Consider the following 18382-nt stretch of genomic DNA (forward strand, 5'->3'; position numbering starts at 1 on the left):
GGATTGAAGGAGCTAGTTCACGGGTGGCAGAGAATGCAGGTTGTAAGAGCATGAAAAGGCAATGAAACATGATTTAAATGAATTATTATAGTGAGGGTAGGGCTTAGTGAGTATGCTATTTCAATCTTAATTTCAATACAGGCCACAGTGAGGAAAATGATCAAATGTCCAGGATACAGAAAAAAAAATCCATTGACATGGAGTTGGGTGAGCCTACGGATGCCAGAGCACACACACTGGTCTTCCCTAAGAAACATGAGTGTTGCAGTTTGGATCTTATATGACTCCTAATGGTTCACAAATAAGAGGTGTGGTCCCCATTCTATGGAGCTATTTAGAGATGGTATCTCCTTTTAGTGATGCAGTCCAGTAGGAGGTATTTATGTCATTGAGGAAAATGCCTTCCAAAGGGATTATAGGACCCTTGTCTCTTTTTCTTGTCATTTCCCTTCTATAAGTTGATGAGCTTGATCCTCCACATGCTCCTACCACAAAGAGCTGCCACCCAGGAAACCCAAAGGCAGTAAGACCAGTCGAACACAGTCTGAATCACCGACCCAAGAAAAACTCTGACTCTTGATTATCTTAGGTATTTTGTGCGATTGACTAAAACACCCAGTTAACATCAGCTTGTCTTGTCTTGGCAATATTTTTTTTAATAACTTTCTCTTTTGTTCTCTGAGTTGTCTTGGGTTAGATGATTAATTATATGGTTATTGGACTGTAAGCTGTGTCTTTTCCCATGCTTGATGTAAATTCATTGAATTCTTTTGGGCAAGAGAGTGCTGTAATTCATGTTCTAAAAATAACACCTAGATAATTCAACCACAGCACATGGAAGGCAGGCTGAGAGCATGAGAAAGAAAGGGAACCCGGGGGAGGCTTACAAGGAGGCTAGGAAAGACAATGGTGGCTTATGTCCAATCGGTGACAGAACGATCAAAAGGAGTCAACAAATGACCTTCTGAAGGCAGAATGCAATGAAATCCATCCGGGATGAATGTCAGAGCTAACACAACTCAACTTTCCTGTTCTTAAAACTCCGAGAGCTCCAACATCCCTACCTGAAATCAGAAAATGACCAGTGCTCATATCTATTCAGACAATCCTAACGTTTACCAGCAATGTTAAGTATGATTCATTTTATTATTGTGGCTGACACGTAACATCCATTTACTCGGTTATCCATTCCTCTTTCATCTACCTTGTGTGAAAAGAGGTAGAATGTATTTGCTCAACTTCTTCGTAGGTATAGATGCCAGTTCTAGCCCCTAGCCTGAGGATGCTTGCCAGGGAATTACATAAATCATGTTAGATTTGGAGGGGACGAGAGAGACCCGCCATCAGGAAAATGGAATGAGCTAGTCAAAAGAGATTATCAGAAACAAAACAGACATACTCTCGGTGACACAGACAAGCCAAGGCAGAGAGTCTCATCATTGAGACAAGGAAAGAGACCAGAGCCTGAACCCAGGTTAGAAGTTAAGCTGTGCATGGAGAATGGAGAGATACCTTAAAAGTGGAGGTAGGAGGCTGATTTAGAAACCTTTCCCCAGGTTGTACTTGGAGCCTAAATCCTTGGGCAGTTAGATATACAACTAAGTCAGGTGTTGGACAGTGATTATCTTGCCCCAAAGATCCTGATTGTCACTTCTAATATGCAAACAGACAGAAGAGAATTCCAAAATACTATTCTCATGTTTTGTTCACCTTTGGAATTAGAAGTATGTTGTTTTGGCTAAGATAGGCAGGTCAGGGATATGATTCAGTCAATAAATGACCTAAATTCAGGTCGCCAGGAACCATATAAAAATCTAAGTGTAAGGATGTATTCCTTAACAACATGAATCTTGAGGGGGATATAGGAGAATCTTAGGTACTTGATGGCCAGACATCCTATCCAAATCAATGAACTCCTGGTCTAGTGAGAGAACGTATTGCAAAGCAATTTTAAAAAGTAGGAGTAGCAGTAAAAAGACTCTGCAGCTGACCTGTAGTGTCCACACATTCATGTCCCTATGCATGCTCTCCCTTCTCACCCATTTTAGTAGAGGCAGAACTACCCTTTCCCAGTATGACACATCGTATTTGACAAGACAAAAGCACATCAAACTTCCACAGGGAACACAATATAATAATGAACAATGCAATACTTAGAGTAAAGCATTAACTATTAAAGGTGGGCTTCAGGGCTTCTGTTTGGTTGCTTTTGTTTGTCTGTTCTGTTTTGGAGGAGTTCAATATGTTCCCAAATGAAAAACAAAAGTTGGAAAGAAACCTAGGATGATTTACCAGTTAACTCCTGTTCAACTCATAAAGTACGGCTAGGAGCATTTTGCTTGGGTTTGGAAATACCGCATAAATTGGTGATCAATTGTTTAAAATTTATAATAATCATAAGAATGAGTCTGGGTAAAGCACCTCCACAATGCTTGGAATAACTATGTGTTTCTTAGTTATTGTTGCATCGTTCATTTTGACATGTTTCTTCAACAAAAACACACATACATAGACACAAGTAATAGCAGCTCATGGTGGCACGTGCCTTTAATCCCAGTGCTTGGGAGGCAGAGGCATGTGGATTTCTGAGTCTGAGACCAGCCTATCTACAGAAAGAGTTTCAGGACTACCAGAGCTAGTCAGAAAAAAAAATAGTAATATAGATATACCTCTCTCTCTCTCTCTCTCTCTCTCTCTCTCTCTCTCTCTCTCTCTCTCCCTCTCCCTCTCTCTCTCCCTCTCCCTCTCTCTCTCATTCTTGCTCCCTGTCTCTCTCTGTGTGTCTCTGTGTCTCTGTCTCTCATTCTCTCTGTCTCTGTCTCTGTCTCTGTCTCTGTCTCTGTCTATATATATGTGTGTGTGTGTGTGTATTTCACACAAAGACTATACACACATATGACAAAACTTGCTATACATACATATGTACACGTATACTAGTACAATACATAAGTCATAGACACACATACAGACAATACAGTCTAGTAAAGGAATATGCACATATAGCGTCATGTTGATGTACACAAAACATTTCGAGAACTGTGTCAACCTCTAGATCGGTGGTTTTTAAACTACCCAATGCTGCAGCCCTTTAATACAGTTCCTTATGCCAGAGTGCTTACCTAGCATGCATGAGGCCCTGGGTTTAATCTCCCATAATACATATAACGAAGTGTGGTGGTAACACATTCCTGTTATACCAGCAAGAAGGAGTTAAAGGTGAGAGGATCCTAAATTCACGACCACTCCAATGCTACATATTGAGTTCAAGTTCAACTCATTCAGTCTCTCAAAACAAAATAATCAAACCGGCTGAGTGAAGTAAAGATCCACAAACCAAATGCAGACCTTTCTGTGCTCAAACTGACCCAGATGAATTCACAAAAAATTCCAAAAGACTAAGTTATTTTCCTTCATCAAAAAAGTATCAGTAATAATTTATAGATAATTCTAAGATGTGGGTGAAAAGAGGAAAGTGCAAATTTAATTTTAAAGGTTCTTCTATAATGATCCAAACATGATGGAAAGAATTTATTTTTCATAATACTTGAAATACATATTTGTCAAACAAAAATGATAGAGATAAAATCTGTTCTGCTTACATTATAGTGCTTATTTATTTAATCAAATAATTTCTAGGAGAAAAATAAATCGATAACAGATTAAGTATAAAAATATAAATATGTTTTCTTAAAATTTACTTTTGAATATAATTTCAGTTTCTATCAAACTTTAAAGACATTTAACACTCTCACTCTTAAAACATCTTCCTAATGACATCAGCTTTAATGATTTATATAATTTGAAGTGGTTATTTTCCATACTTCATTACTTTCCCCCAAACGATCATTGATTTGATAATTACTTGATATTTTAAAGCCGGAAGACATAATGTCCTTGAGAATGTTTTAAATATCTTGTTCCAAGCAAAAATAAATTACATGAACTTATGGGTGATTTTTTTTCAAGAAAGATAAAGATCATTTGACTTTATCTTAATTAAGACTATTTAGTAACATATCTTATTGAAGAAATCAACATGTAGTTTGTTAACAGACCATAAAGAAAGCATTTCTTGCAGGAATCTGCAAATGTCACTGCCTATTATGAGGTTGACCCAGAATTATGTGTGGAGAACTGCTCACTTCCTCCCAGATTCTCTTGCAGTATTTTGCAACTTTTATTCATAACAGAGTTTACATGCAATTTTAAAATTTTTCTTAAACTTGGTCATTCCATTAGTTTATAGTTTTGTTGCTCGGTTGGTTTATGTTTATGTAAATTTTGTCATTTCTAAGTGTTGTCGTTTAGATATAAGTAAGAGTTTAATCAAGCTGTCACTTTAACAATATACATTTTATATCAGTTTATACCATCCTTTATTTTTTATAACTCTTTGTCTGGGAGATGGCTTAACAGGTAAAGGAGTCTCTTCCCAACACAGTGGAGCTGAATTTGATTTCTCAGGACCCATGTTGGTAGAAAGAGACAACAACTCTCAAAACATGGGATGGACACACATGTGTCACGCATACATACACCAATACATCAATAAACTTTACTAGGCTAAATATAAGATTTTAGATGAGGCTAATGGGAAAATAAATTTGTACAACTTTAGAAGAAATAATTGCTCTCAGTGGCCATCTCTTGGCATAGAAGCCCACTGATATACCAACCAATAGATGCTGGCACCTTGTCCTCTGAAGGGCTGTGGGCACTGCACATTTTTCCTGTTGAATTCAGCGACAATCTACATGCACTGATTATAATCCCTGGCTCCTAAAGCTACCTGTTCACCAGTTTGCATTTCAAACTGTGATTAGTCTTTCAGTAAGTAGTAATGAAGAAATATAGACACATAACTTCATAAATAAATTGAGATTTATAAAAAAGAAAAGACAGAAGAAATATGGACCTTTCTGTCCAAGTTTCAGTTAGGAGGCCTTTGTAAACTCCTAACAAGGCCTCTGCTCGATTGTCCTTCATAGCTCCACTGTCCCAGCCATCATCCCTGATAACCATGGGGCCTGACTGACTCAAAACTTTCAACAGAAGTTGATCAAGATTAGGAGGGGAACATAGCTCAGTTGGGAGAGTATTTGCCAGGCATGCATGAAACCATCCCCAACCACTGCATAAACTGGTCAAGGTTAAGTACACAGTAATTCCATAACTTGGGTACCAGAGGCAGGAGGATCAGACGTTCAAGATCATCCTCAATTACACGGTAAGTTCAAGACCAGCCTGAACTAAGAATTAATTATTATTGCGGAAAATAAGCTGTGTGTGTGTGTATGTGTGTGTGTGTGTGTCTGTATCTGTCTGCATGTGCATGTGTGTGTGCATGTGTGTATGTGTGTGTGTGAGTATGTGTGTATGTTTGTGTGTCTGTGTCTGTGTCTATGTCTGTCTGTGTCTGTATCTGTGTGTGCGTGTATGAGTTTGTGTGTGTGTGAGAGTGTGTGTGTGTCTGCGTGTGTGTATATGTGTGTGGGTCTGTGTGTATGTGTGGTGTGGGTGTGGGTGTCTGTGTCTATCTGCGTGTGTGTTTCTATCTGTGTGTTTGTGTTTGTGTGAGTGTGTCTGTGTCTATCTGTGTGTGTGTGTCTGTGTCTGTCTGTGTGTGTGTCTGTGTCAGTATGAGTGTGTGTGTGTCTGTATGTATGAGTATGTGTGTGTGTATGAGTGTGTGTGTGTGTGAGTGAGTGTGTGTGTGTATCTGTGTGTGTGTCTGTGTGTGTGTGGTATGTATGTATGTATCTGTGTGTCTGTGTGTGTGTGTGTGTGTGGTGTGGGCGGGGTGTCCGTGTCTACGTGTGTGTGTGTTTCTGTCTGTGTGTCTGTGTAAGTGTGTGTGTGTGTGTGTGTGTGTGTGTGTGTGTGTGTGTGTGTGTGTTGTGGGGGATAATCTTAATTTCAAGTTCCACTCCTTCCTCTATGCACATTTTTCTGTGAGGATGTATCTGAGGATGTATCTTTAATAAAGCTATGTGCGTTCTGTGTGTGAAAGAAGTTAAAGGTATTTCATCTAGGTGACAAGAATAAGAAACTTGAGTCACTAACTTACTCCAAACACAAAAGAGAACTTAAGAATACTTTGATTTTCTGAAGGATGGGTTTATAAGTTATTCAAAAGTATATACTATGCTGTGGAATACAACACTATAGAAAATATTTTGACCATTGCTTTTTAAAAAGTAAATGTGCAAGTTCCTAGAAGTCTTCCAAAGATTATGCTAATGAAAAGTTTCACTACAGTAGAGCAAATACAGGATTATTGGCAGACTAAAATCTTATTAAATATGGGAACACGAGAGTTATCAAGTAGCTTTAATAAAGCATTTTGACTTTTTTGTATTTTTAATCAAAGTTAATAATAGGTACTTTAATTATTTTAGAGTTTCCTATTTTATATTTTTTGCCTAACCTTTAAGATTGCATGCTACTACATCTTGAAATAAATACATGCTCATATGAACACATGAAAAATGGGTACACACACAGAGATGGTAACAGACTCTATTTAAGTCTTCAAAGCAATAACAAAGAAATAAAAGATTTGTGAGCAATAAAAACTAGATTGTAACAGAAAATTTTGGTACATGTGTGTGTCCATCTGTCACCTATTCATCTCTTATTATTTATTCTTTGACTTGTTTTCAAACTGTATGAACTATATAGTATTATACATGCCCAGGGCTCTGAGGAAGACCTTGAGTGTCTTCTAATTCCACATTATAGCCTTGAGGCAGAACCTCTCATTGACCCTGTAACTGGGCTGGCAGTGAACAAGGCCCAGCAATCTTCCCATGTCTATACACGGCACTGGCATTACAAACATACTAATGGTTAGGTCAAATTTCATGTGTGTGCTAGGTATTTGAACTCACACCTTCATTCTTGCACAGTACATGCTCTTATCTACTGAGCTGTTTTCCCAACCCCTAGGATCCTTTTTAGGTCTAGAATATAATAAATGTTTTCTTCGGTCATTTGCAATAGGTCTCAAAGAGTCCATTAGAATTTAGAAGAGATGTAAATCGTTATTAACTGTTATTATAACAGTTAATTGCTGTATGTTATAATGATCCAACTCTTGCATTGCAGAATGTAAAATCAATCAATTGCTCTGAGTAAGAAAATATTTCTAGATGCCACACAGTGTAGGCAGGCAGAAGACATTCAGGCGCAGGTGGAAGATACTGGAGGCCAGTCCACCACTATGCCATGCATTGCTTGGAAGCACCAAGAGGCCTGCCAGATGTGTGGGGCACTGACAGCAGGAACAGCAATGATATTCAAGTATGTGGGAGAGAAATGGGAGAGAAAGAGAAACAAATATTAGAACACTATGAGGAAAGGCAGAACTATAAACTCAAGGAGGGTGAGGAACAGCCTGTTGTGACTAGCCTTCCCTGCCACCTGAAGCCATGGTGAAGTACTATCCTTTGTTGACAATGAGCAGCATGGCTGTGTCTATGGTTATGCAGCAGCGGGGGCCTGTGTGATGTCTATGGTTCATATTACCATTAAAGGCATGTGGACATTCCTGATTGGGATGCCACTGAAGACCATGTTTGTGTCCAATGGCTGTGCAAAGCTGGACACCTCTCACTGCCTCTGTAGAGATAGCCACACCCCTGACTGATTCAGCACTCAGAGAGTGGGCCCTGCACCTCACCTAGGCAGCACAGTAGACCTGACCCTGGTGACTGTGGCATGGGAGAGGAAAAGATGTCACCCCTTTCCATCTGCAGCAGCCCAAGAACTGGCCCCTGGATCAGAAGAGCAGCAGAGCTGGCCCTGCCTCTTGCTAGAGGCAACACCCTAGAGAGTGGACCCTGTGCCTTGTGTGGGCAGCAAAGTAGAGTTGGCCCTGGTGGTATGGGTGGTGGTGAGCCAGCCTTAAGGCCATGAGAGTAAGAAAGCTGGCCTTGCCTCTTGATGGCTGTGCCATTGGGCTAACTAGGGTAGCACTAGAGAGCTCACACTGGTGGTGTATACAAGAAAGATTGCACCAACTCAGCTACCACTCAAGCCTAGATTCAGGACTTTGAGTCGGCCCACCCCAATATATATGAAGTGTTGAGTCTCTGAAGGAGCTGCAAGATCTCCATGACACAGAGCATCAGCAAGATAATCAAGAGGAGTCCCCTTGATAATCCAGTGTTAATAGTGTAGCAGAAGCCAGAGGCTCTGAATCAGACCAATGACTCATTTCAAGGAATGTTGGCAAATAAAAATGTGTGGACAAAAGGGTATGCTGTAGAACACACTTATCACATTGTAACAGACTACAGCTTCCATGATGAAATTTTGTTTTCTTTGGTTTTGTGTTTTTAATTTAATTTAATTTTCGTGGTTTTTTTCAAATTTTCTTTTGGAGAGAAGGTTACAGGATGGTGGGTAGATATGAAAGGTCAAGGAGGTGAGTTGGTTTGGGGTGCATGTTTTGAAATTCACAAAAAATAAATAAAAGGTTAAAAAATTTTTTAACCAGTGAAGTAAGTGGACTGACCTAGATTTAGGTACCTACTGTTCATGAACTTACAAAATTTTGAGTATATCTTTGTACATATGTAGGCATGCATTTTCCTGGACAAAATTATGAATCAAATAAAACATTCAACAGTATCTTGACATAAAATTTAAGAACTCCGGGTTTGATTCGCCACCAACCACAGTTTATATATCTTTGGGAGAATTGTGTAATATAGCAAGTATCATAAAATTTGTACATGACAAAGACTACACAGACTCTATGGTAAGTTACAATGGAGGTGATTATATTAGGAAATTGTCGTGTGTTTGGGAAACAACTCAGAAACTGGTTCCCTACCTCATTCAGGCCCAAAAGTGAGACTGTCCACCTTATTTCAGACCCATGCATTTTTGTCAAGTATCCTCCAAGGCTCCTTCTCTGAGATGAGCAGCACTGCCAACTCCATGGCAGGGAGATTAACATATTCCATGACCTTCCATGTATACTTACAAACTGGAAATTAAGTAGCTGGATGATGGTAGCAGGAATTTTTATCAATTGATTTTAGTTGACAGAAATTGTATGTGTTATGTTTAAGTATTGAGAATGCTTAAAATCTTCTTTACCTTGTCATGTAATGAGACCAAGGAAGAGGGCTGAGAAAACAGCACAGGCAAAAGGCTGACAAAAGTGTTCCATACGGTGATGGATAGGAATTGGTAACTGTTAGATATGAATTGGCAGCATTAGGAAGAACCCATGTTTATCTCACAGGATATGGATACTTGTGGAAATTTATTATGTATGCGTATTTGTGTGTGTGTGTGTGTGTGTGTGTGTGTGTGTGTGTGTGAGAGAGAGAGAGAGAGAGAGAGAGAGAGAGAGAGAGGGCAAGATCATATATGTGAATTTCTATACCTTGTTATTTCCATGGACCTGAAAAATATATCATGCTAAAGCAACGAACCCACTCAGAAGCCATACAGTGCTTTCTAATACCATTTTCCAGGATAGAGAACTCAGTTTTTTGAAGATATGGCCAATTCTGGCAATGAGACATGAAATATATAGAAGAAGATAGAACATTTTGTAGACTCAGAAAATATGGTGTGTTCAAATTACAAACACTCCCTCGTTGACAATACAATATCAAAGGAGCAAAGTTGAAGTGTTTCTCAACAGACAAAGCTCAATATTTTGAATAACCAAAGGAATAGCAAAGAGTTAATGACTATGCTCCAAAATATAAACTAAATATCTGTATTGATATAAACAAAAAGTTATCCAAGTAAGGCGTGAGAAACTGCCATAGACATTCTGACTGAAAACCAGGGTGACTTCTAGATGGGTTTCCAAAATATGAAAAAGACATCAAGGAGAGACTAGACATCTGAATACATGAAGTGTTTTATCAGACAAATGAAAACTGCACAGCCATCAACAAGCATACTTTACTAATACATAAAAGAAGCTAACATGAGGAATTGCTTGAGAACTCTCCATGCTAATTTCTCAATTATTCTTTAAATCACAAACTGCCATAAAAGTAAATGAGTAAAGAAAGAAGAGAAACAAAATATACGTGAGGACAAAGGCATACCATAGCAAATATATTAGATTCCAGTCTGGGTCAGGGCATGATTAAAAACTGCACTGCTTCCCACCTACCAAAAGCAGTGCTGTGATAGCTGGTGTGTGTTTTCACAAGTGAAAGGCTATACAGACAAAACTCAGCATACCTCTTCATAGAAAGCCCTCTACAGGTAACAGATACACCCTGGAGTGATATACAGAAGCCTGCCCAGCCTAGCATGGCTTGTTAATAGTAAGAGTATAACAAGATGTAATTCATCAATCTGAAATTACATGAACTGGGCTGCTCCCATTATGCCAGACACAAGCAAAAGCTCTTTAGAGACTTCTGAAAGTCATCAAGGAAGATTTCAAGAAGGTCCTAGGCTTCACCACACAACAACAGCAAAGTGTTGACTAAGAAAAATGACAATAAGATGTTTCTGGGAAAATCACCTCCCTTCGGATTCTTCACCCTGTTTTCAAAGGGGTGAGTTAGAGTCCTGGGTTCTACCACAATAGGAATGAGAAAGGGTTAGTGAGAATAAGAGCACAGATCAACGAAATTCTTTGGGCTTCTGCTATAGGCTTAACTCATGAGAAGCAGATTTAGAGGTCAAAGTCCAATCCTAGACTGAGGTTACATTCTTCTTATCTGAAAGTTTTCTTAACACGTGTATGTATATAGGAATATGGTATATTCTCTTAGAAATGCATGCTTTTATGGACATGTTTATTTGTATCCAAACATATGTATCATGTGTGCTCACACACATGTATTTATATGGTTAGTTTCGAGCATGTGCATGTATAAAGAAGAGCATGTATGTGATATTGCAAGGGTGTATAAGCAGCAGTCTTAGGAGAGGGAGGAAGGGAGAGAAGAGGATGCTTCGTTTTTGTGAAGCTGGAGTTCTGGTTGCAGCCTTGTATACCCTCTTGTAAGTAGAGGTAAGCGGTGACAATTTTCATCTTGATTTGGGCATGAAGATATTGAAAGAGACAAGAAAATCCCATAAATCTGGATGTATGCCCAAGGATATTACAACAGAGTCATTTAAATTTCTTTGGTTTGGACTAATATTAAGTATCTTTTAATGATATGAAAACAAAAAGTGTGTCTTTGCAAATTAGAATAAATGACATTTTCAAAAACAAGTCAGTATAAATGAAGAGTTCTAGTCCTGGTTTGTGCAGCAGAGGTGACAATGGTCACTCATGAAATTATACCTCCTGGTTTTAGCCCAACAGCCTTCTGCCTCTTAGTAGAAGTTTGAAGGACTACAAAGATCAAGGAAATCATTTAAACTCAACTCATTCTTTTTTATTGTTCAAAATGATCTATTCGTTCTCAGGCTTTAAATGATCAACTCCTTCATTTAAATGACTTGCTAGAAACACAGCTTCTAATGAAAACCCCATTATGATTTTTCATAACTTTTGACTTGAGTGAGTTCAGCTCTGGGCTCAGAAAGATATTAATTTAAAAAGAGAAGAAAAAAGATAGGATGTAATGAGCTGTGAAAAGACTGTACGTCTGGAAAGAATAACACTGAAAGATACTTAATATAGAGCCAATTATTTGACTGGCATTTGGATCTTGCCTTTTGTAATAACTCCAAGGAAGGGAAATTTTCAACCTAGAGATTTTTCTCAACAATATACACAGTGCACAGGAGGATTGGAGGCAGTGCTGCACAATCTAGGATATCTCCACTCACATAAGTTGTGAAGTCTTCAGATAACTTTCCATGACTTTTGTCTTCTTTATACCTTATACTAAGAGTGGAAAAGGGTTAACTGCATTTATATATACATTAAACAAGCAAATATAAAAACCTGACATAAATATTAATTACTAGTACTCACGCATTAGTGATGCAAATATTATGGTTGTATTATACTTCAGGAAACACGTTAATATATTTAAATAATAGAAAAAAATAATTTGTAACAATACACATAATTCATTTATTGGTGGAAGTTATTTCATGTAAATGTATAGAAAAATGGAAATTAATCAATGGGAAGACGTTTTCAAAGCTGTCCTCCTCTCAATACAATGAAAGGAGAGGAGAAAAAGTCAGAGCAGCTACAAGGACAAAACCGAAACTCTTCTTCCTGGAAGTGCTTGAAAAAAGAAAACTCTTCTCCTTTATTTGAATGAAGCTGAAATATATCATTGCTAGTGAGAGAAAGCATAAATTCTTGCAATAAAGTATTAAGGGCTAGATTTTAGCATTTAACAGCTAGAAACCAGGTGAGTACAATTATTACAAGGATGGCAAAGGCTGGGAGGACCGCACTAGGGGTCAAGAGCCTGGTTATGGGAATATGGTGATAGTAGGGGCAAAAAGTAGGGTCATGCACCAAAGGTGACCTCCAGCTTTTTAACAACAACAACAAATGACAACAAATGATACATCAAGCAAATTTCCCAATAAAGTAACCTTGATTTCTTACTCAAGTGTTCATGGATGCAAAAACATCCTACCTCTCCAGAAATCACATCGATCTTGGAAACACAATACAATGTGTTTTCTTTGTTTGTTTTTGTTTTTGTTTTTGTTTTATTTGTTTTGTTATTGTTGTTGTTTGGGGTTTTTTGTTTTATTCCCATTTTTATTAAATTGGGTATTTCTTATTTACATTTCAAATGTTCCCCTTCCCGGTTTCCTATCCATCAGCCCCTAACCCCTCCCCTCCCCTTCTATAAGGGTGTTTCCTGCCCCATCCACACACCTTACTGCCCTCCCCCTACAATCCCCTACACTGGGGGTCCAACCTTGGCAGGACTTAGGACTTCCCCTTCCACTAGTGCCCCAACAAGGCCATCCTCTGCTACATATGCAGTTGGAGCCCTGGGTCAGTCCATGTATAGTCCTTGGGTAGTGGTTTAGTCCCTGGAAGCTCTGGTTGGTTGGCATTGTTGTTCTTATGGTGTTGCAAGCTCCTTCAGCTCTTTCAGTCCTTTCCTCAGCTCAATGGTTTGCTGCTAGCATTTGCCTCTGAATTTGTCATGTTCTGACTGTGTCTCTCACAAGAGATCTATATCCAGTTCCTGTCACAATACAATGTTTTTTAACCACAAATCTCATTAGCTGTTAGCTTGCCAAAAAGATCATTTCTGCTAAAGTTACTTATCACAGTAGGTCATATGGCCTTTTTTTATTTTTATTATATACAACGGGGGTCTGAAACAATGACTTGTAACCATCCCATATTGTACTATAGAATGTTATATAATTCTGTCTCATATACTATCCTATACCACCTGACTACCCCTCATCATATCATGTACCAATTGGACAATGTATCCAGAAAGTAGCTGGCATTACTAATCCCTTTGCTGAACACATGAGCTTCAAAGAGACTACTAAATCTGTAAAGACCCAGGGGTGAGCCAAATCAGCGAGGCATTTTTACCTCTTATCTGAATAAGAAATAAACCATTGAAATTTGCACTTTACATTATAATCAAGGACACAGAGGACTTGCTAGATTTCTTTGGACTGGAAATCACCATTTTCCATACCTGGATTGAAAAATCAAAGTTCATATTAGGAAACTGTAGATGTTGTATTCACTTGAGGGATAGGTCTCAGAACACAAGATGATGTTGTAGGCTATCATGAAAACAGCCTCCCTTCCTCTCGTTCTATATTATCCAGAGCACATATGGTATCAGAATGTTGAGGAAAGATACAGTCTATTGTACATCTTATTGCCGTTTTTGCAGCATAAGTCCCTGACATTCTGGAACAAAACCAAGTATCTTGATCAAAGAATCATATAGCTCTGGACAAAGAGATGGGTCAGCAGGGAAATGTTAGTGTGCAAAAGACTGACAACCCAAGTTTGATCCTTGGAGCTCTCACAAAAATCTAGATGCAATGACAGGCATCTGTAATGTCAGTATTTCAACTGTGAGACGGGAGAGGAGAGAAAAGTCATTGGAAGCTTTCCGCTGTCTTAGTTAGGGTGTTACTGAGGTGAGCAGATACCATGACCAAGTCACCTGTTATAAAGAGCATTCCATTAGCCTGAGTGATAGAATTGAATGCAACCAGAGACAAGTGCTCCTACATAGAAATAACCTACTCGGACTCAAGCAAGCCATAAGGAGATTAAAATTATTAGGTCATGTGCTGAGGGCCAGGAAGGAGGAAACACAAACAGCTTTAGAACTCATGGAATGTGGCCCACTGGTGAGCACAGCCAGCATGGGTGATGTATGACCCCAGGATTACACATCCTAAGGACTTCATGCTGCTGTGGAGTTCTGCTCAGCTTGTTGAGGGCACCCACATGAACTCCAAGTGAGCTTCCAACCCCTTTCTGATCTGTATCACTGGTACTCGCTGTAATAGTGTTTGATCTATTTCAGGTGTCGTGTCCGGAGCAGATTAATGATTCAATCACCACCCTCGGAAAAAAATTTAGAATGTTAATTGTTAGTAACAGCCACTACCCTTAGAAAGCATTTGGAAAAACAAAATTGTTAGTGAAGCTAGGTTAAGATGTTTTTACTCCTAGCTCTGATGGAGGAAATCTTAGGGAACAATTAGACGTTCAAAAAGAAACATTTATAATAAGTAAGCTATGGAAATTTTAAGGTCAGGGGACAAGAACAATGGCAGCACTGGCTGATGTGACTCTCTTGTACCCATTTTTGCTCTCAGCTTCCTGATATGATTTAATAAGAATTGCAGATGAGCAAATATACATTCTGAGGATTTCAAGTAGATATGATTGCTTTTATATAAAAGTTTAGATTTGAGACTCTTTTAAGAGTCTTGTAAGATTACTTTTAAGATAAATAATAAAATAATTGATTTTTTCTTTGTAACTGCAAATCGCTATCTGCCAGTAATAGAGAAACTGGCTGAGAAACTCGCTTGTTCACATTTTGTCAGTCTATTAACAAAGTTGCTTAGCTACAAATACATGTGGGCTCTTTGGAAAAACTTGTTTTCTTTACCTGTACTATGTAATGTTGTTTCTTGTAAAGATATTGGGAAACACAATGTCTTTTTCATAATCACTCACTAGAAGAAAAATAGAAATAAAATCATATTGTGATTTTTGTACTGCTTAAAGGATTTTGTGGGGATATGTAAGCAATGGAAGAAAATATAAACTGGTGTTGGGGCTTGCTCCATCCGCTAACTGTGTTTATGTGTGTATAAATGTATATGTGTATGTGTGAAACATTTGGAGCCTGCTTGTTCCATCCATTTAATGTGTTCGTGAATGTGTACATGTCTATCCATATATATATATATATATATATATATATATATATACATATATATATATATATATATATATATATATATATATATATATCTTGTTCTCTTTTCTTTTCTTTCTCATTGGCCCCTAAAGAATTAGAAGAGCTCAGTTTTTCACTGGCCGTAGGGCGTGCTATCCTCAGTGAAGCATGCTTTGTTCGCTCAGAGAAAAGTCTGCTGAGCAATTTCTCTAATCACTGGCTGCCATAAGCAGCAGTCCCTGTTGGTAGCTCTCAGCACCAACCCTTGTCAGCCCTTCTCATACTGACCACATCAGCCGCTTTCAGCATTTTTCCCTATCTTCACTGATGCCACACCTTGCTGCCTGCCTTAATTTACCCTCTAGTGTCAACCTTGGTCTTTGATGTACCATACCATGCTCTCATCGGTGGCATCCCAATGGCTCTTCTCCATCCCACCTTGAACTTTTAGGAAGACTCTAGAAAATGGGTAGACAGTTAACAAATGTTTAAATGGGTTCATAATTACTAAATCACTGAACAGAAAAGTTCGACATATCCCACTGTGATTACTGTGTGTGGTATTTGTCAGCTAAGCAGAATCTAGAGTCATTGTGGGCATATTTTTGGAAGACTGTCTTTATTACGTTAATTGACAAAAGAAGCCTTGCCTACTATTAGTGGCTTAGGCACTTACTAGGAGCAAACACATTCTCTACTTCTTGATTGTGGATAGCATATTCCAAGTTACTGCTACTTCAGTATCTCCTCCAGGAGAGACAGTATTTTGTAACTGGGATTCACAATAAGCTTTTCATCTTTAAGTTGCTTTTGTCATGGTATTTTATCAAGGCAATGAGAAAAGTAATTAAGACACTCAGTTTCGGTCTCATTACTACTTCCTACAAGACTTTTGTCTCTTCAACTTCCCAAAGATGCTCCAATGTCAATCTTCATGGATACACAAAGGAACGGGACACCGTATGTTCCTGAAATAGGCGCACAAAGAAGACAGAAGGGATTGTAGGTTGCTTGTTTTAAAAGCAAATATTCCTATAAGAACATTAAATGGTTGCTAAGAAAATCATCACCTGTACCTACAAATCTTGTAACAGACGTTCAACACTGTAGGCCTGTCAAGATGACAGGATCTATGGAAAAAAATCTCAGTGAGGAGCTCTTGATTTAGAGACTACCCTGTCACTTTAAAATGATCTCCAGTTGGCCTCCAACATTACAGTAGTTTTTTAAAAAAAGGTAAAAGTCAAGTCCAGAATCATCTAGAGATTATTTTAAATGTGAATAAATTTCTGTCTGTCTCGACAGCTTTTCTTTTTAAAATGTCAGCAAACATCAATGTCCAGAAGACCAATTTCCAGTCATCTTCCAGGGCGAGGGGGATGGTGATCACAAATTAAACTCAGCGCAAGACAAAAAGAGCAGATCTCAAATTCTCTTTGCATCAGCATGAGTTGGGAAGAAAAATCTCTCACCACATTGTCAAAGGAAGAATTGGAGACAAAATGTCTATGAACAGTAGCCAAGGCGAGCACACATTTGTCAGATTTTTTTTCCTGCAATGTCTCTAGGAAGATAAAAGGTGTAGTAAGAATTCACAGGGAAGCATGGATGATTTGTCTACTCAATTATACTTGATGTCAAGAGCAGCCAAAGCCGAGGAGGGTCTCACGGAACAACTACGCTCTACACTAGTTCAAAGCTGAACATTGCACAGACCAACGTGGCTCCAAAGAAAAATGCTTCCCTGTCCTGAGATTAAAGACATGAAAGTTTTAAACTAAATGAAGCAAGTGGCAGAATTACCTGCTTCAGTCAGAAAATTAGCAAATGTTAAAGAGTCCTGGAAGCTGGGAGGTATGTGTTTGGGGTGGATGAGTAAGGACACCTCCCCTAGTCCTCCTAAGATCTGGCAACTGGGAAATTTGCTAGGATCAAACTCGAGTGCTTTCTGTAAAAAGCTACTAAAAACATCCATTAACTTAAGATAGGGGGTTATCAACAGGGAAATCTGGTGCTTAATAACCAGGGGTGGCAACTCTGGGCATCTGACCACAAGGTAATCTCCAGAACAACACCTTGAACAGGAAATATTCATACCCATGCCAGGCCATATGTCCAGAAAAAGAATTCTGCCTTAGACTAACACCGTCCTTGTAGTCACGAATTATCATTCCAAAAGAACGCAAATAACCCTTCTGATTTCCGTTTGGAAAGCTCTCTTCTTTTACTTCCTCAAATGTGCAACTAGAAATAGCTCTCATCTTTCCATGCAAATGCACAGCCACTACTAGAGTCGTTCTCTTTGAAGAATCTCTATTTGTTTTTTGATTGACCCCAGTAAGCCATGGAAAGTCTATGTTTTCAAGACTGATCCCAGAAAGTGCTTTGGTTATTCTAGATTCTAGAACACTGGTTCGCAGATTATGGGTTGAGACCCCTTTGAAGGTCAAATAACCCATTCATAGAGGTAACATATCAGATATCCTGAACGTAAGATATTTGCATTATATCTACTGAGTAACAGCAGCAAAAATATAGTTACTTCATGAAAGAATTTTACTTTCTAGACCCTAGAAGGTCATCTTCTATTACAGTGGTTCTCGACCTTTCTAATGCTGCTACTCTCTAATACAGTACCTCGTGTTATAGTGACTCCCAACTATAATCCCTCCCAGGTTACCCTAGGTTGTGTCAAGCTGATAATCTAAAGCAACCATCATTTTTTTAAATAAAAAGATATGATTTCTGTCTGCTTTTATGGCTGTGGTTCCCACCCCCTTTAGACTTGTCAATATTTAAACCTCCACTCCTTCAAATATTTTTCACTACTTGTTAACAGGATTCATATTTTAAATAAAAGTTAGTTAATTTATCTAGTCACCCAATGATAGTAGGTCAGTGAGGCAAGAGAAACAGGAGACTGTAAGCAAGTTGGACCCTATAAAGGGGAAAATATGCAGGGAATGGACAGTAAGGACAAAATGCCTGCTACTGAATGTTCTAGAGCTCTGGCTGTATGATGTATGTACTTGGCATTCTGGACTATTTGTAAA

The sequence above is a fragment of the Rattus norvegicus genome, chromosome 17 (assembly GCF_036323735.1).
Source record: "Rattus norvegicus strain BN/NHsdMcwi chromosome 17, GRCr8, whole genome shotgun sequence".
NCBI lineage: Eukaryota > Metazoa > Chordata > Mammalia > Rodentia > Muridae > Rattus > Rattus norvegicus.